This window comes from Schistocerca nitens, chromosome 2 (genome assembly GCF_023898315.1).
Source record: "Schistocerca nitens isolate TAMUIC-IGC-003100 chromosome 2, iqSchNite1.1, whole genome shotgun sequence".
NCBI classification, from domain to species: domain Eukaryota; kingdom Metazoa; phylum Arthropoda; class Insecta; order Orthoptera; family Acrididae; genus Schistocerca; species Schistocerca nitens.
The window spans coordinates 1,150,978,693-1,151,002,605 of record NC_064615.1 but is presented as its reverse complement, the minus strand read 5'-3'; positions in this window follow the sequence as shown (position 1 = coordinate 1,151,002,605).

Sequence of the window (23,913 nt, the reverse complement as noted above, 5' to 3'; positions counted from 1 at the left end):
ATTGACGAATTAACGCACAATTTGCGTCCATATGAAATACTCTGGATTCCCTGCATTGTCCTCCTAAATCGAGATACGTTTCTACGGAAACGATAGGATTTTCTTTGGGGTTCCGAGTATCTCTTTTCCGATGCATTATTCCTCCTTCACTGCATCCCTCGCTCCCTCACATTGACGAATTAACACACAATTTGCTTCCATATGAAATACTCAGGATTCAATGCATTGTCCTTGTAAATCGACATACGTTTCTACGGAAACGATAGGATTTTCTTTTGGGTTCCGAGTATCTCTTTTCCCATGCATTATTCCTCCTTTACTGCATCCCTCGCTCCCTCACATTGACGAATTAACACACAATTTGCGTCCATATGATATACTCTGGAATCCCTGCATAGTCCTTCTAAATCGAGATACGTTTCTACGGAAACGATAGGATTTTCTTTGGGGTTCCGAGTATCTATTTTCCGATGCATTATTGCTCCTTTACTGCATCCCTCGCTCCCTCACATTGCCGAATTAACACACAATTTGTGTCCATATGAAATACTCTGGGTTCCCTGCATTATCTTTCTAAAACGAGATACGTTTCTACGGCAACGATAGGATTTTCTTTTGGGAGTCGAGTATCTCTTTTCCGATGCATTATTCCTCCTTTACTGCATCCCTCGCTCCCTCACATTGACGAATTAACACACAATTTGCGTCCATATGATATACTCTGGATTCCCTGCATTGTCCTTCTAAATCGAGATACGTTTCTACGGAAACGATAGGATTTTCTTTGGGGTTCCGAGTATCTCTTTTCCAATGCATTATTCCTCCTTTACTGCATTTCTCGCTCCCTCACATTGACGAATTAACACACAATTAGCGTCCATATGAAATACTCTGGATTCCCTGCATTGTCCTTCTAAATCGAGATACGTTTCTACGGAAACGATAGGATTTTCTTTGGTGTTCCGTGTATCGCTTATCCGATGCATTATTCCTCCTTTACTGCATCCCTCGCTCCCTCACATTGACGAATTAACACACAATTTGCGTCCATATGGAATACTCTGGATTCCCTGCGTTGTCCTTCTAAATGGAGATACGTTTCTACGGAAACGATAGGATTTTCTTTGGTGTTCCGAGTATCTCTTTTCCGATGCATTATTCCCCCTTTACTGCATCCCTCGCCCCCTCACATTGACGAATTAACTCACAATTTACGTCCATATGAAATACTCTGGATTCCCTGCATTGTCCTTCTAAATCGAGATACGTTTCTACGGAAACGATAGGATTTTCTTTGGAGTTCCGAGTATCTCTTTTCCGATGCATTATTCCTCCTTTATTGCATCCCTCGCTCCCTCACATTGACGAATTAACACACAAATTGCGTCTATATGAAATACTCTGGGTTCCCTGCATTGTCCTTCTAAATCGGGATTCGTTTCTACGGAAACGATAGGATTTTCTTTGGGGTTCCGAGTATCTCTTTTGCGATGCATTATTCCTCCTTTACAGCATCCCTCGCTCCCTCACATTGACGAATTAACACACAATTTGCGTCCATATGAAATAATCTGGATTCCCTGCATTGTCCTTCTAAATCGAGATACGTTTCTACGGAAACGATAGGATTTTCTTTGGGGTTCCGAGTATCTCTTTTCCGATGCATTATTCCTCCTTTACTGCATCCCTCACTCCCTCACATTGACGAATTAACACACAATTTACGTCCATATGAAATACTCAGGATTCCCTGCATTGTCCTTCTACATCGAGATACGTTTCTACGGAAACGATAGGATTTTCTTTGGGGTTCCGAGTATCTCTTTTCCGATGCATTATTCCTCCTTTACTGCATCCCTCGCTAACTCACATTGACGAATTAACACACAATTTCCGTCCATATGAAATACTCTGGATTCCCTGCATTGTCCTTCTAAATCGAGATGTTTCTACGGAAACGATAGGATTTTCTTTGGGGTTCCGAGTTTCTCTTTTCCGATGCATTATTCCTCCTTCACTGCATCAATCGCTCCCTCACATTGACGAATTAACACACAATTTGCGTCCATAGGAAACACTCTGGATTCCCTGCATTGTCCTTCTAAATCGGGATTCGTTTCTACGGAAACGACAGGATTTTCTTTGGGGTTCCGAGTATCTCTATTCCGATGCATTATTCCTCCTTTACTGCATCCCTCGCTCCCTCACATTGTCGAATTAACACACAAATTGGGTCCATATGAAATACTCTGGGTTCCCTGCATTATCTTTCTAAATCGAGATACGTTTCTACGGAAACGATAGTATTTTCTTTTGGGAGTCGAGTATCTCTTTTCCGATGCATTATTCCTCCTTTACTGCATCCCTCGCTCCCTCACATTGACGAATTAACACACAATTTGCGTCCATATGAAATACTCTGGATTCCCTGCATTGTCCTTCTAAATCGAGAAACGTTTCTATGGAAACGATAGGATTTTCTTTGGGGTTCCGAGTATCTCTTTTCCGATGCATTATTCCTCCTTTACTGCATCCCTCGCTCTCTCACATTGACGAATTAACACACAATTTGCGTCCATATGAAATACTCTGGATTCCCTGCATTGTCCTTCTAAATCGAGATACGTTTCTACGGAAACGAAAGGATTTTCTTTGGGGTTCCGAGTATCTCTTTTCCGATGCATTATTCCTCCTTTACTGCATCCCTCGCTCCCTCACATTGACGAATTAACACACAATTTGCGTCCATATGAAGTACTCTGGATTCCCTGCATTGTCCTTATACATCGAGATACGTTTCTACGGAAACGATAGGATTTTCTTTGGGGTACCGAGTATCTCTTTTCCGATGCATTATTCCTCCTTTACTGCATCCCTCGCTCCCTCACATTGACGAATTAACGCACAATTTGCGTCCATATGAAATACTCAGGATTCCCTGCATTGTCCTTCTAAATCGAGATACGTTTCTACGGAAACGATAGGATTTTCTTTGGAGTTCCGAGTATCTCTTTTCCGATGCATTATTCCTCCTTTACTGCATCCCTCGCTCCCCCACATTGACGAATTAAAACACAAATTGCGTCTATATGAAATACCCTGGGTTCCCTGCATTGTCCTTCTAAATCGGGATTCGTTTCTACGGAAACGATTGGATTTTCTTTGGGGTTCCGAGTATCTCTTGTCCGATGCATTATTCCTCCTTTACTGCATCCCTCGCTCCCTCACATTGACGATTTAACACACAATTTGCGTCCATATGAAATACTCTGGATTCCCTGCATTGTCCTTCTACATCGAGATACGTTTCTACGGAAACGATAGGATTTTCTTTGGGGTTCCGAGTATCTCTTTTCCGATGCATTATTCCTCCTTTACTGCATCCCTCGCTCCCTCACAGTGACGAATTAACACACAATTTGCGTCCATATGAAATACTCAGGATTCCCTGCATTGTCCTTCTACATCGAGATACGTTTCTACGGAAACGATAGGATTTTCTTTGGGGTTCCGAGTATCTCTTATCCGATGCATTATTCCTCCTTTACTGCATCACTCGCTCCCTCACATTGACGAATTAACACACAATTTGCGTCCATATGAAATACTCTGGATTCCCTGCATTGTCCTTCTAAATCGAGATACGTTTCTATGGAAACGATAGGATTTTCTTTGGGGTTCCGAGTCTCTCTTTTCCGATGCATTATTCCTCCTTTACTGCACCATTCGCTCCCTCACATTGACGAATTAACACACAATTTGCGTCCATATGAAATACTCTGGATTCCCTGCATTGTCCTTCTAAATCGGGATTCGTTTCTACGGAAACGACAGGATTTTCTTTGGGGTTCCGAGTATCTCTTTTCCGATGCATTATTCCTCCTTTACTGCATCCCTCGCTCCCTCACATTGCCGAATTAACACACAAATTGCGTCCATATGAAATACTCTGAGTTCCCTGCATTATCTTTCTAAATCGAGATACGTTTCTACAGAAACGATAGTATTTTCTTTTGGGAGTCGAGTATCTCTTTTCCGATGCATTATTCCTCCTTTACTGCATCCCTCGCTCCCTCACATTGACGAATTAACACACAATTTGCGTCCATATGAAATACTCTGGATTCCCTGCATTGTCCTTCTAAATCGAGATACGTTTCTACGGAAACGAAAGGATTTTCTTTGGGGTTCCGAGTATCTCTTTTCCGATGCATTATTCCTCCTTTACTGCATCCCTCGCTCCCTCACATTGACGAATTAACACACAATTTGCGTCCATATGAAATACTCTGGATTCCCTGCATTGTCCTTCTAAATCGAGATACGTTTCTACGGAAACGATAGGATTTTCTTTGGTGTTCCGAGTATCTCTTTTCCGATGCATTATTCCCCCTTTACTGCATCCCTCGCCCCCTCACATTGACGAATTAACACACAATTTACGTCCATATGAAATACTCTGGATTCCCTGCATTGTCCTTCTAAATCGAGATACGTTTCTACGGAAACGATAGGATTTTCTTTGGAGTTCCGAGTATCTCTTTTCCGATGCATTATTCCTCCTTTATTGCATCCCTCGCTCCCTCACATTGACGAATTAACACACAAATTGCGTCTATATGAAATACTCTGGGTTAGCTGCATTGTCCTTCTAAATCGGGATTCGTTTCTACGGAAACGATAGGATTTTCTTTGGGGTTCCGAGTATCTCTTTTGCGATGCATTATTCCTCCTTTACAGCATCCCTCGCTCCCTCACATTGACGAATTAACACACAATTTGCGTCCATATGAAATAATCTGGATTCCCTGCATTGTCCTTCTAAATCGAGATACGTTTCTACGGAAACGATAGGATTTTCTTTGGGGTTCCGAGTATCTCTTTTCCGATGCATTATTCCTCCTTTACTGCATCCCTCACTCCCTCACATTGACGAATTAACACACAATTTGCGTCCATATGAAATACTCAGGATTCCCTGCATTGTCCTTCTACATGGAGATTCGTTTCTACGGAAACGATAGGATTTTCTTTGGGGTTCCGAGTATCTCTTTTCCGATGCATTATTCCTCCTTTACTGCATCCCTCGCTAACTCACATTGACGAATTAACACACAATTTGCGTCCATATGAAATACTCTGGATTCCCTGCATTGTCCTTCTAAATCGAGATACGTTTCTACGGAAACGATAGGATTTTCTTTGGGGTTCCGAGTTTCTCTTTTCCGATGCATTATTCCTCCTTTACTGCATCAATCGCTCCCTCACATTGACGAATTAACACACAATTTGCGTCCATAGGAAACACTCTGGATTCCCTGCATTGTCCTTCTGAATCGGGATTCGTTTCTACGGAAACGACAGGATTTTCTTTGGGGTTCCGAGTATCTCTATTCCGATGCATTATTCCTCCTTTACTGCATCCCTCGCTCCCTCACATTGTCGAATTAACACACAAATTGGGTCCATATGAAATACTCTGGGTTCCCTGCATTATCTTTCTAAATCGAGATACGTTTCTACGGAAACGATAGTATTTTCTTTTGGGAGTCGAGTATCTCTTTTCCGATGCATTATTCCTCCTTTACTGCATCCCTCGCTCCCTCACATTGACGAATTAACACACAATTTGCGTCCATATGAAATACTCTGGATTCCCTGCATTGTCCTTCTAAATCGAGAAACGTTTCTATGGAAACGATAGGATTTTCTTTGGGGTTCCGAGTATCTCTTTTCCGATGCATTATTCCTCCTTTACTGCATCCCTCGCTCTCTCACATTGACGAATTAACACACAATTTGCGTCCATATGAAATACTGTGGATTCCCTGCATTGTCCTTCTAAATCGAGATACGATTCTACGGAAACGAAAGGATTTTCTTTGGGGTTCCGAGTATCTCTTTTCCGATGCATTATTCCTCCTTTACTGCATCCCTCGCTCCCTCACATTGACGAATTACCACACAATTTGCGTCCATATGAAATACTCTGGATTCCCTGCATTGTCCTTCTAAATCGAGAAACGTTTCTATGGAAACGATAGGATTTTCTTTGGGGTTCCGAGTATCTCTTTTCCGATGCATTATTCCTCCTTTACTGCATCCCTCGCTCCCTCACATTGACGAATTAACACACAATTTGCGTCCATATGAAATACTCAGGATTCCCTGCATTGTCCTTCTAAATCGAGATACGTTTCTACGGAAACGATAGGATTTTCTTTGGAGTTCCGAGTATCTCTTTTCCGATGCATTATTCCTCCTTTACTGCATCCCTCGCTCCCTCACATTGACGAATTAACACACAAATTGCGTCTATATGAAATACCCTGGGTTCCCTGCATTGTCCTTCTAAATCGGGATTCGTTTCTACGGAAACGATTGGATTTTCTTTGGGGTTCCGAGTATCTCTTGTCCGATGCATTATTCCTCCTTTACTGCATCCCTCGCTCCCTCACATTGACGATTTAACACACAATTTGCGTCCATATGAAATACTCTGGATTCCCTGCATTGTCCTTCTACATCGAGATACGTTTCTACGGAAACGATAGGATTTTCTTTGGGGTTCCGAGTATCTCTTTTCCGATGCATTATTCCTCCTTTACTGCATCCCTCGCTCCCTCACAGTGCCGAATTAACACACAATTTGCGTCCATATGAAATACTCAGGATTCCCTGCATTGTCCTTCTACATCGAGATACGTTTCTACGGAAACGATAGGATTTTCTTTGGGGTTCCGAGTATCTCTTATGCGATGCATTATTCCTCCTTTACTGCATCCCTCGCTCCCTCACATTGCCGAATTAACACACAAATTGCGTCCATATGAAATACTCTGGGTTCCCTGCATTATCTTTCTAAATCGAGATACGTTTCTACAGAAACGCTAGTATTATCTTTTGGGAGTCGAGTATCTCTTTTCCGATGCATTATTCCTCCTTTACTGCATCCCTCGCTCCCTCACATTGACGAATTAACACACAATTTGCGTCCATATGAAATACTCTGGATTCCCTGCATTGTCCTTCTAAATCGAGATACGTTTCTACGGAAACGAAAGGATTTTCTTTGGGGTTCCGAGTATCTCTTTTCCGATGCATTATTCCTCCTTTACTGCATCCCTCGCTCCCTCACATTGACGAATTAACACACAATTTGCGTCCATATGAAATACTCTGGATTCCCTGCATTGTCCTTCTAAATCGAGATACGTTTCTACGGAAACGATAGGATTTTCTTTGGAGTTCCGAGTATCTCTTTTCCGATGCATTATTCCTCCTTTACTGCATCCCTCGCTCCCTCACATTGACGAATTAAAACACAAATTGCGTCTATATGAAATACTCTGGGTTCCCTGCATTGTCCTTCTAAATCGGGATTCGTTTCTACGGAAACGATTGGATTTTCTTTGGGGTTCCGAGTATCTCTTGTCCGATGCATTATTCCTCCTTTACTGCATCCCTCGCTCCCTCACATTGACGAATTATCACACAATTTGCGTCCATATGAAATACTCTGGATTCCCTGCATTGTCCTTCTAAATCGAGATACGTTTCTACGGAAACGATAGGATTTTCTTTGGGGTTCCGAGTATCTCTTTTCCGATGCATTATTCCTCCTTTACTGCATCCCTCGCTCCCTCACATTGACGAATTAACACACAATTTGCGTCCATATGAAATACTCAGGATTCCCTGCATTGTCCTTCTACATCGAGATACGTTTCTACGGAAACGATAGGATTTTCTTTGGGGTTCCGAGTATCTCTTTTCCGATGCATTATTCCTCCTTTACTGCATCCCTCGCTAACTCACATTGACGAATTAACACACAATTTGCGTCCATATGAAATACTCTGGATTCCCTGCATTGTCCCTCTAAATCGAGATACGTTTCTACGGAAACGATAGGATTTTCTTTGGAGTTCCGAGTATCTCTTTTCCGATGCCTTATTCCTCCTTTACTGCATCCCTCGCTCCCTCACATTGACGAATTAACTCACAAATTGCGTCTATATGAAATTCTCTGGGTTCCCTGCATTGTCCTTCTAAATCGGGATTCGTTTCTACGGAAACGATTGGATTTTCTTTGGGGTTCCGAGTATCTCTTGTCCGATGCATTATTCCTCCTTTACTGCATCCCTCGCTCCCTCACATTGACGAATTAACACACAATTTGCGTCCATATGAAATACTCTGGAGTCTCTGCATTGTCCTTCTAAATCGAGATACGTTTCTACGGAAACGATAGGATTTTCTTTGGGGTTCCGAGTATCTCTTTTCCGATGCATTATTCCTCCTTTACTGCATCCCTCGCTCCCTCACATTGACGAATTAACACACAATTTGCGTCCATATGAAATACTCTGGATTCCCTGCATTGTCCTTCTAAATCGAGATACGTTTCTACGGAAACGAAAGGATTTTCTTTGGGGTTCCGAGTATCTCTTTTCCGATGCATTATTCCTCCTTTACTGCATCCCTCGCTCCCTCACATTGACGAATTAACACACAATTTGCGTCCATATGAAATACTCTGGATTCCCTGCATTGTCCTTCTAAATCGAGATACGTTTCTACGGAAACGATAGGATTTTCTTTGGGGTTCCGCGTATCTCTTTTCCGATGCATTATTCCTCCTTTACAGCATCCCTCGCTCGATCACATTGACGAATTACCACACAATTTGCGTCCATATGAAATACTCTGGATTCTCTGCATTGTTCTTCTAAATCGAGATACGTTTCTAAGGAAACGATAGGATTTTCTTTGGGGTTCCGAGTATCTCTTTTCCGATGCATTATTCCTCCTTTACTGCATCCCTCGCTAACTCACATTGCCGAATTAACACACAATTTGCGTCCATATGAAATACTCTGGGTTCCCTGCATTATCTTTCTAAAACGAGATACGTTTCTACGGAAACGATAGGGTTTTCTTTTGGGAGTCGAGTATCGCTTTTCCGATGCATTATTCCTTCTTTACTGCATCTATCCCTCCTTTACTGCATCCCTCGCTCCCTCACATTGACGAATTAACACACAATTTGAGTCCATATGATATACTGCGGATTCCCTGCATTGTCCTTCTATATCGACATACGTTTCTACGGAAACGATAGGATTTTCTTTGGGGTTCCGAGTATCTCTTTTCCGATGCATTATTCATCCTTTACTGCATCCCTCGCTCCCTCACATTGACGAATTAACGCACAATTTGCGTCCATATGAAATACTCTGGATTCCCTGCATTGTCCTTCTAAATCGATATACGTTTCTACGGAAACGATAGGATTTTCTTTTGGGAGTCGAGTATCTCTTTTCCGATGCATTATTCCTCCTTTACTGCATCCCTCGTTTCCCTCACATTGACGAATTAACACACAATTTGCGTCCATATGAAATACTCTGGATTCCCTGCATTGTCCTTCTAAATCGGGATTCGTTTCTACGGAAACGACAGGATTTTCTTTGGGGTTCCGAGTATCTCTTTTCCGATGCATTATTCCTCCTTTACTGCATCCCTCGCTCCCTCACATTGCCGAAATAACACACAAATTGCGTCCATATGAAATACTCTGGGTTCCCTGCATTATCTTTCTACATCGAGATACGTTTCTACGGAAACGATAGGATTTTCTTTTGGGAGTCGAGTATCTCTTTTCCGATGCATTATTCCTCCTTTACTGCATCCCTCGCTCCCTCACATTTACGAATTAACACACAATTTGCGTCCATATGAAATACTCTGGATTCCCTGCATTGTCCTTCTAAATCGAGATACGTTTCTACGGAAACGATGTGATTTTCTTTGGGGTCCCGAGTATCTCTTTTCCGATGCATTATTCCACCTTTACTGCATCCCTCGCTCCCTCACATTGCCGAATTAACACACAAATTGCGTCCATATGAAATACTCTGGGTTCCCTGCATTATCTTTCTAAATCGAGATACGTTTCTACGGAAATGATAGGATTTTCTTTTGGGGTCGATTATCTCTTTTCCGATGCATTATTCCTCCTTTACTGCATCCCTCGCTCCCTCTCATTGGCGAATTAACACACAATTTCCGTCCATATGAAGTAGTCTGGATTCCCTGCATTGTCCTTCTAAATCGAGATACGTCTCTACGGAAACGATATGATTTTCTATGGGGTTCCGAGTATCTCTTTTCCGATGCATTATTCCTCCTTTACTGCATCCCTCGCTCCCTCACATTGACGAATTAACACACAATTTGCGTCCATATGAAATACTCTGGATTCCCTGCATTGTCCTTCTAAATCAAGATACGTTTCTACGGAAACAATAGGATATTCTTTGGGGTTCCGAGTATCTCTTTTCCGATGCATTATTCCTCCTTTACTGCATCCCTCGCTAACTCACATTGACGAATTAACACACAATTTGCGTCCATATGAAATACTCTGGATTCCCTGCATTGTCCCTCTAAATCGAGATACGTTTCTACGGAAACGATAGGATTTTCTTTGGAGTTCCGAGTATCTCTTTTCCGATGCCTTATTCCTCCTTTACTGCATCCCTCGCTCCCTCACATTGACGAATTAACTCACAAATTGCGTCTATATGAAATTCTCTGGGTTCCCTGCATTGTCCTTCTAAATCGGGATTCGTTTCTACAAAAAACGATTGGATTTTCTTTGGGGTTCCGAGTATCTCTTGTCCGATGCATTATTCCTCCTTTACTGCATCCCTCGCTCCCTCACATTGACGAATTAACACACAATTTGCGTCCATATGAAATACTCTGGAGTCTCTGCATTGTCCTTCTAAATCGAGATACGTTTCTACGGAAACGATAGGATTTTCTTTGGGGTTCCGAGTATCTCTTTTCCGATGCATTATTCCTCCTTTACTGCATCCCTCGCTCCCTCACATTGACGAATTAACACACAATTTGCGTCCATATGAAATACTCTGGATTCCCTGCATTGTCCTTCTAAATCGAGATACGTTTCTACGGAAACGAAAGGATTTTCTTTGGGGTTCCGAGTATCTCTTTTCCGATGCATTATTCCTCCTTTACTGCATCCCTCGCTCCCTCACATTGACGAATTAACACACAATTTGCGTCCATATGAAATACTCTGGATTCCCTGCATTGTCCTTCTAAATCGAGATACGTTTCTACGGAAACGATAGGATTTTCTTTGGGGTTCCGCGTATCTCTTTTCCGATGCATTATTCCTCCTTTACAGCATCCCTCGCTCGATCACATTGACGAATTACCACACAATTTGCGTCCATATGAAATACTCTGGATTCTCTGCATTGTTCTTCTAAATCGAGATACGTTTCTAAGGAAACGATAGGATTTTCTTTGGGGTTCCGAGTATCTCTTTTCCGATGCATTATTCCTCCTTTACTGCATCCCTCGCTAACTCACATTGCCGAATTAACACACAATTTGCGTCCATATGAAATACTCTGGGTTCCCTGCATTATCTTTCTAAAACGAGATACGTTTCTACGGAAACGATAGGGTTTTCTTTTGGGAGTCGAGTATCTCTTTTCCGATGCATTATTCCTCCTTTACTGCATCCCTCGCTCCCTCACATTTACGAATTAACACACAATTTGCGTCCATATGAAATACTCTGGATTCCCTGCATTGTCCTTCTAAATCGAGATACGTTTCTACGGAAACGATGTGATTTTCTTTGGGGTCCCGAGTATCTCTTTTCCGATGCATTATTCCACCTTTACTGCATCCCTCGCTCCCTCACATTGACGAATTAACACACAAATTGCGTCCATATGAAATACTCTGGGTTCCCTGCATTATCTTTCTAAATCGAGATACGTTTCTACGGAAATGATAGGATTTTCTTTTGGGGTCGATTATCTCTTTTCCGATGCATTATTCCTCCTTTACTGCATCCCTCGCTCCCTCTCATTGGCGAATTAACACACAATTTCCGTCCATATGAAGTAGTCTGGATTCCCTGCATTGTCCTTCTAAATCGAGATACGTCTCTACGGAAACGATATGATTTTCTATGGGGTTCCGAGTATCTCTTTTCCGATGCATTATTCCTCCTTTACTGCATCCCTCGCTCCCTCACATTGACGAATTAACACACAATTTGCGTCCATATGAAATACTCTGGATTCCCTGCATTGTCCTTCTAAATCAAGATACGTTTCTACGGAAACAATAGGATATTCTTTGGGGTTCCGAGTATCTCTTTTCCGATGCATTATTCCTCCTTTACTGCATCCCTCGCTAACTCACATTGACGAATTAACACACAATTTGCGTCCATATGAAATACTCTGGATTCCCTGCATTGTCCCTCTAAATCGAGATACGTTTCTACGGAAACGATAGGATTTTCTTTGGAGTTCCGAGTATCTCTTTTCCGATGCCTTATTCCTCCTTTACTGCATCCCTCGCTCCCTCACATTGACGAATTAACTCACAAATTGCGTCTATATGAAATTCTCTGGGTTCCCTGCATTGTCCTTCTAAATCGGGATTCGTTTCTACGGAAACGATTGGATTTTCTTTGGGGTTCCGAGTATCTCTTGTCCGATGCATTATTCCTCCTTTACTGCATCCCTCGCTCCCTCACATTGACGAATTAACACACAATTTGCGTCCATATGAAATACTCTGGAGTCTCTGCATTGTCCTTCTAAATCGAGATACGTTTCTACGGAAACGATAGGATTTTCTTTGGGGTTCCGAGTATCTCTTTTCCGATGCATTATTCCTCCTTTACTGCATCCCTCGCTCCCTCACATTGACGAATTAACACACAATTTGCGTCCATATGAAATACTCTGGATTCCCTGCATTGTCCTTCTAAATCGAGATACGTTTCTACGGAAACGAAAGGATTTTCTTTGGGGTTCCGAGTATCTCTTTTCCGATGCATTATTCCTCCTTTACTGCATCCCTCGCTCCCTCACATTGACGAATTAACACACAATTTGCGTCCATATGAAATACTCTGGATTCCCTGCATTGTCCTTCTAAATCGAGATACGTTTCTACGGAAACGATAGGATTTTCTTTGGGGTTCCGCGTATCTCTTTTCCGATGCATTATTCCTCCTTTACAGCATCCCTCGCTCGATCACATTGACGAATTACCACACAATTTGCGTCCATATGAAATACTCTGGATTCTCTGCATTGTTCTTCTAAATCGAGATACGTTTCTAAGGAAACGATAGGATTTTCTTTGGGGTTCCGAGTATCTCTTTTCCGATGCATTATTCCTCCTTTACTGCATCCCTCGCTAACTCACATTGCCGAATTAACACACAATTTGCGTCCATATGAAATACTCTGGGTTCCCTGCATTATCTTTCTAAAACGAGATACGTTTCTACGGAAACGATAGGGTTTTCTTTTGGGAGTCGAGTATCGCTTTTCCGATGCATTATTCCTTCTTTACTGCATCTATCCCTCCTTCACTGCATCCCTCGCTCCCTCACATTGACGAATTAACACACAATTTGAGTCCATATGATATACTGCGGATTCCCTGCATTGTCCTTCTATATCGACATACGTTTCTACGGAAACGATAGGATTTTCTTTGGGGTTCCGAGTATCTCTTTTCCGATGCATTATTCATCCTTTACTGCATCCCTCGCTCCCTCACATTGACGAATTAACGCACAATTTGCGTCCATATGAAATACTCTGGATTCCCTGCATTGTCCTTCTAAATCGATATACGTTTCTACGGAAACGATAGGATTTTCTTTTGGGAGTCGAGTATCTCTTTTCCGATGCATTATTCCTCCTTTACTGCATCCCTCGTTTCCCTCACATTGACGAATTAACACACAATTTGCGTCCATATGAAATACTCTGGATTCCCTGCATTGTCCTTCTAAATCGGGATTCGTTTCTACGGAAACGACAGGATTTTCTTTGGGGTTCCGAGTATCTCTTTTCCGATGCATTATTCCTCCTTTACTGCATCCCTCGCTCCCTCACATTGCCGAAATAACACACAAATTGCGTCCATATGAAATACTCTGGGTTCCCTGCATTATCTTTCTACATCGAGATACGTTTCTACGGAAACGATAGGATTTTCTTTTGGGAGTCGAGTATCTCTTTTCCGATGCATTATTCCTCCTTTACTGCATCCCTCGCTCCCTCACATTTACGAATTAACACACAATTTGCGTCCATATGAAATACTCTGGATTCCCTGCATTGTCCTTCTAAATCGAGATACGTTTCTACGGAAACGATGTGATTTTCTTTGGGGTCCCGAGTATCTCTTTTCCGATGCATTATTCCACCTTTACTGCATCCCTCGCTCCCTCACATTGCCGAATTAACACACAAATTGCGTCCATATGAAATACTCTGGGTTCCCTGCATTATCTTTCTAAATCGAGATACGTTTCTACGGAAATGATAGGATTTTCTTTTGGGGTCGATTATCTCTTTTCCGATGCATTATTCCTCCTTTACTGCATCCCTCGCTCCCTCTCATTGGCGAATTAACACACAATTTCCGTCCATATGAAGTAGTCTGGATTCCCTGCATTGTCCTTCTAAATCGAGATACGTCTCTACGGAAACGATATGATTTTCTATGGGGTTCCGAGTATCTCTTTTCCGATGCATTATTCCTCCTTTACTGCATCCCTCGCTCCCTCACATTGACGAATTAACACACAATTTGCGTCCATATGAAATACTCTGGATTCCCTGCATTGTCCTTCTAAATCAAGATACGTTTCTACGGAAACAATAGGATATTCTTTGGGGTTCCGAGTATCTCTTTTCCGATGCATTATTCCTCCTTTACTGCATCCCTCGCTCCCTCACATTGACGAATTAACACACAATTTGCGTCCATATGAAATACTCTGGATTCCCTGCATTGTCCTTCTAAATCAAGATACGTTTCTACGGAAACAATAGGATTTTCTTTGGGGTTCCGAGTATCTCTTTTCCGATGCATTATTCCTCCTTTACTGCATCCCTCGCTCCCTCACATTGGCGAATTAACACACAATTTGCGTCCATATGAAATACTCTGGATTCCCTGCATTGTCCTTCTAAATCAAGATATGTTTCTAGGGAAACAATAGGATTTTCTTTGGGGTTCCGAGTATCTCTTTTCCGATGCATTATTCCTCCTTTACTGCATCCCTCGCTCCCTCACATTGACGAATTAACACACAATTTGCGTCCATATGAAATACTCTGGATGCCCTGCATTGTCTTTCTAAATCGAGATACGTTTCTACGGAAACGATAGGATTTTCTTTGGGGTTCCGCGTATCTCTTTTCCGAAGCATTATTCCTCCTTTACTGCATCCCTCGCTTCCTCACAGTGACGAATTAACACACAATTTGCGTCCATATGAAATACTCTGGATTCCCTGCATTGTCCTTATAAATCGAGATACGTTTCTACGGAAACGATAGGATTTTCTTTGGGGTTCCGAGTATCTCTTTTCCGATGCATTATTCCTCTTTTACTGCATCCCTCACATCTCTTTTCCGATGCATTTGCGTCCATATGAAATACTCTGGATTCCCTGCATTGTCCTTCTAAATCAAGATACGTTTCTACGGAAACAATAGGATTTTCTTTGGGGTTCCGAGTATCTCTTTTCCGATGCATGTTTCTACGGAAACGATAGGATTTTCTTTTGGGTTCCGAGTATCTCTTTTCCCATGCATTATTCCTCCGTTACTGCATCCCTCGCTCCCTCACATTGACGAATTAACACACAATTTGCGTCCATATGATATACTCTGGATTCCCTGCATTGTCCTTCTAAATCGAGATACGTTTCTACGGAAACGATAGGATTTTCTTTGGGGTTCCGAGTATCTCTTTTCCGATGCATTATTCCTCCTTTACTGCATCCCTCGCTCCCTCACATTGCCGAATTAACACACAATTTGTGTCCATATGAAATACTCTGGGTTCCCTGCATTATCTTTCTAAAACGAGATACGTTTCTACGGAAACGATAGAATTTTCTTTTGGGAGTCGAGTATCTCTTTTCCGATGCATTATTCCTCCGTTACTGCATCCCTCGCTCCCTCACATTGACGAATTAACACACAATTTGCGTCCATATGATATACTCTGGATTCCCTGCATTGTCCTTCTAAATCGAGATACGTTTCTACGGAAACGATAGGATTTTCTTTGGGGTTCCGAGTATCTCTTTTCCAATGCATTATTCCTGTTTTACTGCATTTCTCGCTCCCTCACATTGACGAATTAACACACAATTTCCGTCCATATGAAATACTCTGGATTCCCTGCATTGTCCTTCTAAATCGAGATACGTTTCTACGGAAACGATAGGATTTTCTTTGGTGTTCCGTGTATCGCTTATCCGATGCATTATTCCTCCTTTACTGCATCCCTCGCTCCCTCACATTGACGAATTTACACACAATTTGCGTCAATATGGAATACTCTGGATTCCCTGCATTGTCCTTCTAAATCGAGATACGTTCCTACGGAAACGATAGGATTTTCTTTGGAATTCCGAGTATCTCTTTTCCGATGCATTATTCCTCCTTTATTGCATCCCTCGCTCCCTCACATTGACGAATTAACACACAAATTGCGTCTATATGAAATACTCTGGGTTCCCTGCATTGTCCTTCTAAATCGGGATTCGTTTCTACGGAAACGATAGGATTTTCTTTGGGGTTCCGAGTATCTCTTTTGCGATGCATTATTCCTCCTTTACAGCATCCCTCGCTCCCTCACATAGACGAATTAACACACAATTTGCGTCCATATGAAATACTCTGGATTCCCTGCATTGTCCTTCTAAATCGAGATACGTTTCCACGGAAACGATAGGATTTTCTTTGGGGTTCCGAGTATCTCTTTTCCGATTTATTATTCCTCCTTTACTGCATCCCTCACTCCCTCACATTGACGAATTAACACACAATTTGCGTCCATATGAAATACTCAGGATTCCCTTCATTGTCCTTCTACATCGAGATACGTTTCTACGGAAACGATAGGATTTTCTTTGGGGTTCCGAGTATCTCTTTTCCGATGCATTATTCCTCCTTTACTGCATCCCTCGCTAACTCACATTGACGAATTAACAAACAATTTGCGTCCATATGAAATACTCTGGATTCCCTGCATTGTCCTTCTAAATCGAGATACGTTTGTACGGAAACGATAGGATTTTCTTTGGGGTTCCGAGTTTCTCTTTTCCGATGCATTATTCCTCCTTTACTGCATCAATCGCTCCCTCACATTGACGAATTAACACACAATTTGCGTCCATAGGAAACACTCTGGATTCCCTGCATTGTCCTTCTAAATCGGGATTCGTTTCTACGGAAACGATAGGATTTTCTTTGGGGTTCCGAGTATCTCTATTCCGATGCATTATTCCTCCTTTACTGCATCCCTCGCTCCCTCTCATTGACGAATTAACACACAATTTCCGTCCATATGAAGTAGTCTGTATTCCCTGCATTGTCCTTCTAAATCGAGATACGTTTCTACGGAAACGATATGATTTTCTTTGGGGTTCCGAGTATCTCTTTTCCGATGCATTATTCCTCCTTTACTGCATCCCTCGCTCCCTCACATTGACGAATTAACACACAATTTGCGTCCATATGAAATACTCTGGATTCCCTGCATTGTCCTTCTAAATCAAGATACGTTTCTACGGAAACAATAGGATTTTCTTTGTGGTTCCGCGTGTCTCTTTTCCGATGCATTATTCCTCCTTTACTGCATCCCTCGCTCCCTCACATTGACGAATTAACACACAATTTGCGTCCATGTGAAATACTCTGGATTCCCTGCATTGTTCTTCTAAATCAAGATAAGTTTCTACGGAAACAATAGGATTTTCTTTGGGGTTCCGAGTATCTCTTTTCCGATGCATTATTCCTCCTTTACTGCATCCCTCGCTCCCTCACATTGACGAATTAACACACAATTTGCGTCCATATGAAATACTCTGGATTCCCTGCATTGTCCTTCTAAATCAAGATACGTTTCTACGGAAACAATAGGATTTTCTTTGGGGTTCCGAGTATCTCTTTTCCGATGCATTATTCCTCCTTTACTGCATCCCTCGCTCCCTCACATTGACGAATTAACACACAATTTTCGTCCATATGAAATACTCTGGATGCCCTGCATTGTCCTTCTAAATCGAGATACGTTTCTACGGAAACGATAGGATTTTCTTTGGGGTTCCGCGTATCTCTTTTCCGATGCATTATTCCTCCTTTACTGCATCCCTCGCTTCCTCACAGTGACGAATTAACACACAATTTGCGTCCATATGAAATACTCTGGATTCCCTGCATTGTCCTTATAAATCGAGATACGTTTCTACGGAAACGATAGGATTTTCTTTGGGGTTCCGAGTATCTCTTTTCCGATGCATTATTCCTCTTTTACTGCATCCCTCACATGTCTTTTCAGATGCATTTGCGTCCATATGAAATACTCTGGATTCCCTGCATTGTCCTTCTAAATCAAGATACGTTTCTACGGAAACAATAGGATTTTCTTTGGGGTTCCGAGTATCTCTTTTCCGATGCATGTTTCTACGGAAACGATAGGATTTTCTTTTGGGTTCCGAGTATCTCTTTTCCGATGCATTATTCCTCCTTTACTGCATCCCTCGCTCCCTCACATTGCCGAATTAACACACAATTTGTGTCCATATGAAATACTCTGGGTTCCCTGCATTATCTTTCTAAAACGAGATACGTTTCTACGGAAACGAATGAATTTTCTTTTGGGAATCGAGTATCTCTTTTCCGATGCATTATTCCTCCGTTACTGCATCCCTCGCTCCCTCACATTGACGAATTAACACACAATTTGCGTCCATATGATATACTCTGGATTCCCTGCATTTTCCTTCTAAATCGAGATACGTTTCTACGGAAACGATAGGATTTTCTTTGGGGTTCCGAGTATCTCTTTTCCAATGCATTATTCCTTTTTTACTGCATTTGTCGCTCCCTCACATTGACGAATTAACACACAATTTGCGTCCATATGAAATACTCTGGATTCCCTGCATTGTCCTTCTAAATCGAGATACGTTCCTACGGAAACGATAGGATTTTCTTTGGAATTCCGAGTATCTCTTTTCCGATGCATTATTCCTCCTTAATTGCATCCCTCGCTCCCTCACATTGACGAATTAACACACAAATTGCGTCTATATGAAATACTCTGGGTTCCCTGCATTGTCCTTCTAAATCGGGATTCGTTTCTACGGAAACGATATGATTTTCTTTGGGGTTCCGAGTATCTCTTTTGCGATGCATTATTCCTCCTTTACTGCATCCCTCACTCCCTCACATTGACGAATTAACACACAATTTGCGTCCATATGAAATACTCAGGATTCCCTTCATTGTCCTTCTACATCGAGATACGTTTCTACGGAAACGATAGGATTTTCTTTGGGGTTCCGAGTATCTCTTTTCCGATGCATTATTCCTCCTTTACTGCATCCCTCGCTAACTCACATTGACGAATTAACAAACAATTTGCGTCCATATGAAATACTCTGGATTCCCTGCATTGTCCTTCTAAATCGAGATACGTTTGTACGGAAACGATAGGATTTCCTTTGGGGTTCCGAGTTTCTCTTTTCTGATGCATTATTCCTCCTTTACTGCATCAATCGCTCCCTCACATTGACGAATTAACACACAATTTGCGTCCATAGGAAACACTCTGGATTCCCTGCATTGTCCTTCTAAATCGGGATTCGTTTCTACGGAAACGATAGGATTTTCTTTGGGGTTCCGAGTATCTCTATTCCGATGCATTATTCCTCCTTTACTGCATCCCTCGCTCCCTCACAATGTCGAATTAACACACAAATTGCGTCCATATGAAATACTCTGGGTTCCCTGCATTATCTTTCTAAATCGAGATACGTTTCTACGGAAACGATAGTATTTTCTTTTGGGAGTCGAGTATCTCTTTTCCGATGCATTATTCCTCCTTTACTGCACCCCTCGCTCCCTCACATTGACGAATTAACACACAATTTGCGTCCATATGAAATACTCTGGATTCCCTGCATTCTCCTTCTAAATCGAGAAACGTTTCTACGGAAACGATAGGATTTTCTTTGGGGTTCCGAGTATCTCTTTTCCGTTGCATTATTCCTCCTTTACTGCATCCCTCGCTCTCTCACATTGACGAATTAACACACAATTTGCGTCCATATGAAATACTCTGGATTCCCTGCATTGTCCTTCTAAATCGAGATACGTTTCTACGGAAACGAAAGGATTTTCTTTGGGGTTCCGAGTATCTCTTTTCCGATGCATTATTCCTCCTTTACTGCATCCCTCGCTCCCTCACATTGACGAATTAACAGACAATTTGCGTCATATGAAATACTCTGGATTCCCTGCATTGTCCTTCTACATCGAGATACGTTTCTACGGAAACGACAGGATTTTCTTTGGGGTTCCGAGTATCTCTTTTCCGATGCATTATTCCTCCTTTACTGCATCCCTCGCTCCCTCACATTGACGAATTAACACACAATTTGCGTCCATATGAAATACTCAGGATTCCCTGCATTGTCCTTCTACATCGAGATACGTTTCTACGGAAACGATAGGATTTTCTTTGGGGTTCCGAGTATCTCTTTTCCGATGCATTATTCCTCCTTTACTGCATCCCTCGCTCCCTCACATTGACGAATTAACACACAATTTGCGTCCATATGAAATACTCAGGATTCCCTGCATTGTCCTTCTACATCGAGATACGTTTCTACGGAAACGATAGGATTTTCTTTGGGGTTCCGAGTATCTCTTCTCCGATGCATTATTCCTCCTTTACTGCATCCCTCGCTAACTCACATTGACGAATTAACACACAATTTGCGTCCATATGAAATACTCTGGATTCCCTGCATTGTCCTTCTAAATCGAGATACGTTTCTATGGAAACGATAGGATTTTCTTTGGGGTTAGGAGTCTCTCTTTTCCGATGCATTATTCCTCCTTTACTGCATCCCTCGCTAACTCACATTGACGAATTAACAAACAATTTGCGTCCATATGAAATACTCTGGATTCCCTGCATTGTCCTTCTAAATCGAGATACGTTTGTACGGAAACGATAGGATTTTCTTTGGGGTTCCGAGTTTCTCTTTTCCGATGCATTATTCCTCCTTTACTGCATCAATCGCTCCCTCACATTGACGAATTAACACACAATTTGCGTCCATAGGAAACACTCTGGATTCCCTGCATTGTCCTTCTAAATCGGGATTCGTTTCTACGGAAACGATAGGATTTTCTTTGGGGTTCCGAGTATCTCTATTCCGATGCATTATTCCTCCTTTACTGCATCCCTCGCTCCCTCACAATGTCGAATTAACACACAAATTGCGTCCATATGAAATACTCTGGGTTCCCTGCATTATCTTTCTAAATCGAGATACGTTTCTACGGAAACGATAGTATTTTCTTTTGGGAGTCGAGTATCTCTTTTCTGATGCATTATTCCTCCTTTACTGCACCCCTCGCTCCCTCACATTGACGAATTAACACACAATTTGCGTCCATATGAAATACTCTGGATTCCCTGCATTCTCCTTCTAAGTCGAGAAACGTTTCTACGGAAACGATAGGATTTTCTTTGGGGTTCCGAGTATCTCTTTTCCGTTGCATTATTCCTCCTTTACTGCATCCCTCGCTCTCTCACATTGACGAATTAACACACAATTTGCGTCCATATGAAATACTCTGGATTCCCTGCATTGTCCTTCTAAATCGAGATACGTTTCTACGGAAACGAAAGGATTTTCTTTGGGGTTCCGAGTATCTCTTTTCCGATGCATTATTCCTCCTTTACTGCATCCCTCGCTCCCTCACATTGACGAATTAACAGACAATTTGCGTCATATGAAATACTCTGGATTCCCTGCATTGTCCTTCTACATCGAGATACGTTTCTACGGAAACGACAGGATTTTCTTTGGGGTTCCGAGTATCTCTTTTCCGATGCATTATTCCTCCTTTACTGCATCCCTCGCTCCCTCACATTGACGAATTAACACACAATTTGCGTCCATATGAAATACTCAGGATTCCCTGCATTGTCCTTCTACATCGAGATACGTTTCTACGGAAACGATAGGATTTTCTTTGGGGTTCCGAGTATCTCTTTTCCGATGCATTATTCCTCCTTTACTGCATCCCTCGCTCCCTCACATTGACGAATTAACACACAATTTGCGTCCATATGAAATACTCAGGATTCCCTGCATTGTCCTTCTACATCGAGATACGTTTCTACGGAAACGATAGGATTTTCTTTGGGGTTCCGAGTATCTCTTTTCCGATGCATTATTCCTCCTTTACTGCATCCCTCGCTAAGTCACATTGACGAATTAACACACAATTTGCGTCCATATGAAATACTCTGGATTCCCTGCATTGTGCTTCTAAATCGAGATACGTTTCTATGGAAACGATAGGATTTTCTTTGGGGTTATGAGTCTCTCTTTTCCGATGCATTATTCCTCCTTTACTGCATCATTCGCTCCCTCACATTGACGAATTAACACACAATTTGCGTCCATATGAAATACTCAGGATTCCCTGCATTGTCCTTCTACATCGAGATACGTTTCTACGGAAACGATAGGATTTTCTTTGGGGTTCCGAGTATCTCTTTTCCGATGCATTATTCCTCCTTTACTGCATCCCTCGCTCCCTCACATTGCCGAATTAACACACAAATTGCGTCCATATGAAATACTCTGGGTTCCCTACATTATCTTTCTAAATCGAGATACGTTTCTACGGAAACGATAGTATTTTCTTTTGGGAGTCGAGTATCTCTTTTCCGATGCATTATTCCTCCTTTACTGCATCCCTCGCTCCCTCACATTGACGAATTAACACACAATTTGCGTCCATATGAAATACTCTGGATTCCCTGCATTGTCCTTCTAAATCGAGGAACGTTTCTACGGAAACGATAGGATTTTCTTTGGGGTTCCGAGTATCTCTTTTCAGATGCATTATTCCTCCTTTACTGCATCCCTCGCTCCCTCACATTGACGAATTAACACACAATTTGCGTCCATATGAAATACTCTGGATTCCCTGCATTGTCCTTCTAAATCGAGATACGTTTCTACGGAAACGAAAGGATTTTCTTTGGGGTTCCGAGTATCTCTTTTCCGATGCATTATTCCTCCTTTACTGCATCCCTCGCTCCCTCACATTGACGAATTAACACACAATTTGCGTCCATATGAAATACTCTGGATTCCCTGCATTGTCCTTCTAAATCGAGATACGTTTCTTCGGAAACGATAAGATTTTCTTTGGAGTTCCGAGTATCTCTTTTCCGATGCATTATTCCTCCTTTACTGCATCCCTCGCTCCCTCAAATTGACGAATTAACACACAAATTGCGTCTATATGAAATACTCTGGGTTCCCTGCATTGTCCTTCTAAATCGGGATTCGTTTCTACGGAAACGATAGGATTTTCTTTGGGGTTCCGAGTATCTCTTTTCCGATGCATTATTCCTCCTTTACTGCATCCCTCGCTCCCTCACATTGACGAATTAACACACAATTTGCGTCCATATGAAATACTCAGGATTCCCTGCATTGTCCTTCTACATCGAGATACGTTTCTACGGAAACGATAGGATTTTCTTTGGGGTTCCGAGTATCTCTTTTCCGATGCATTATTCCTCCTTTACTGCATCCCTCGCTCCCTCACATTGACGAATTAACACACAATTTGCGTCCATATGAAATACTCAGGATTCCCTGCATTGTCCTTCTACATCGAGATACGTTTCTACGGAAACGATAGGATTTTCTTTGGGGTTCCGAGTATCTCTTTTCCGATGCATTATTCCTCCTTTACT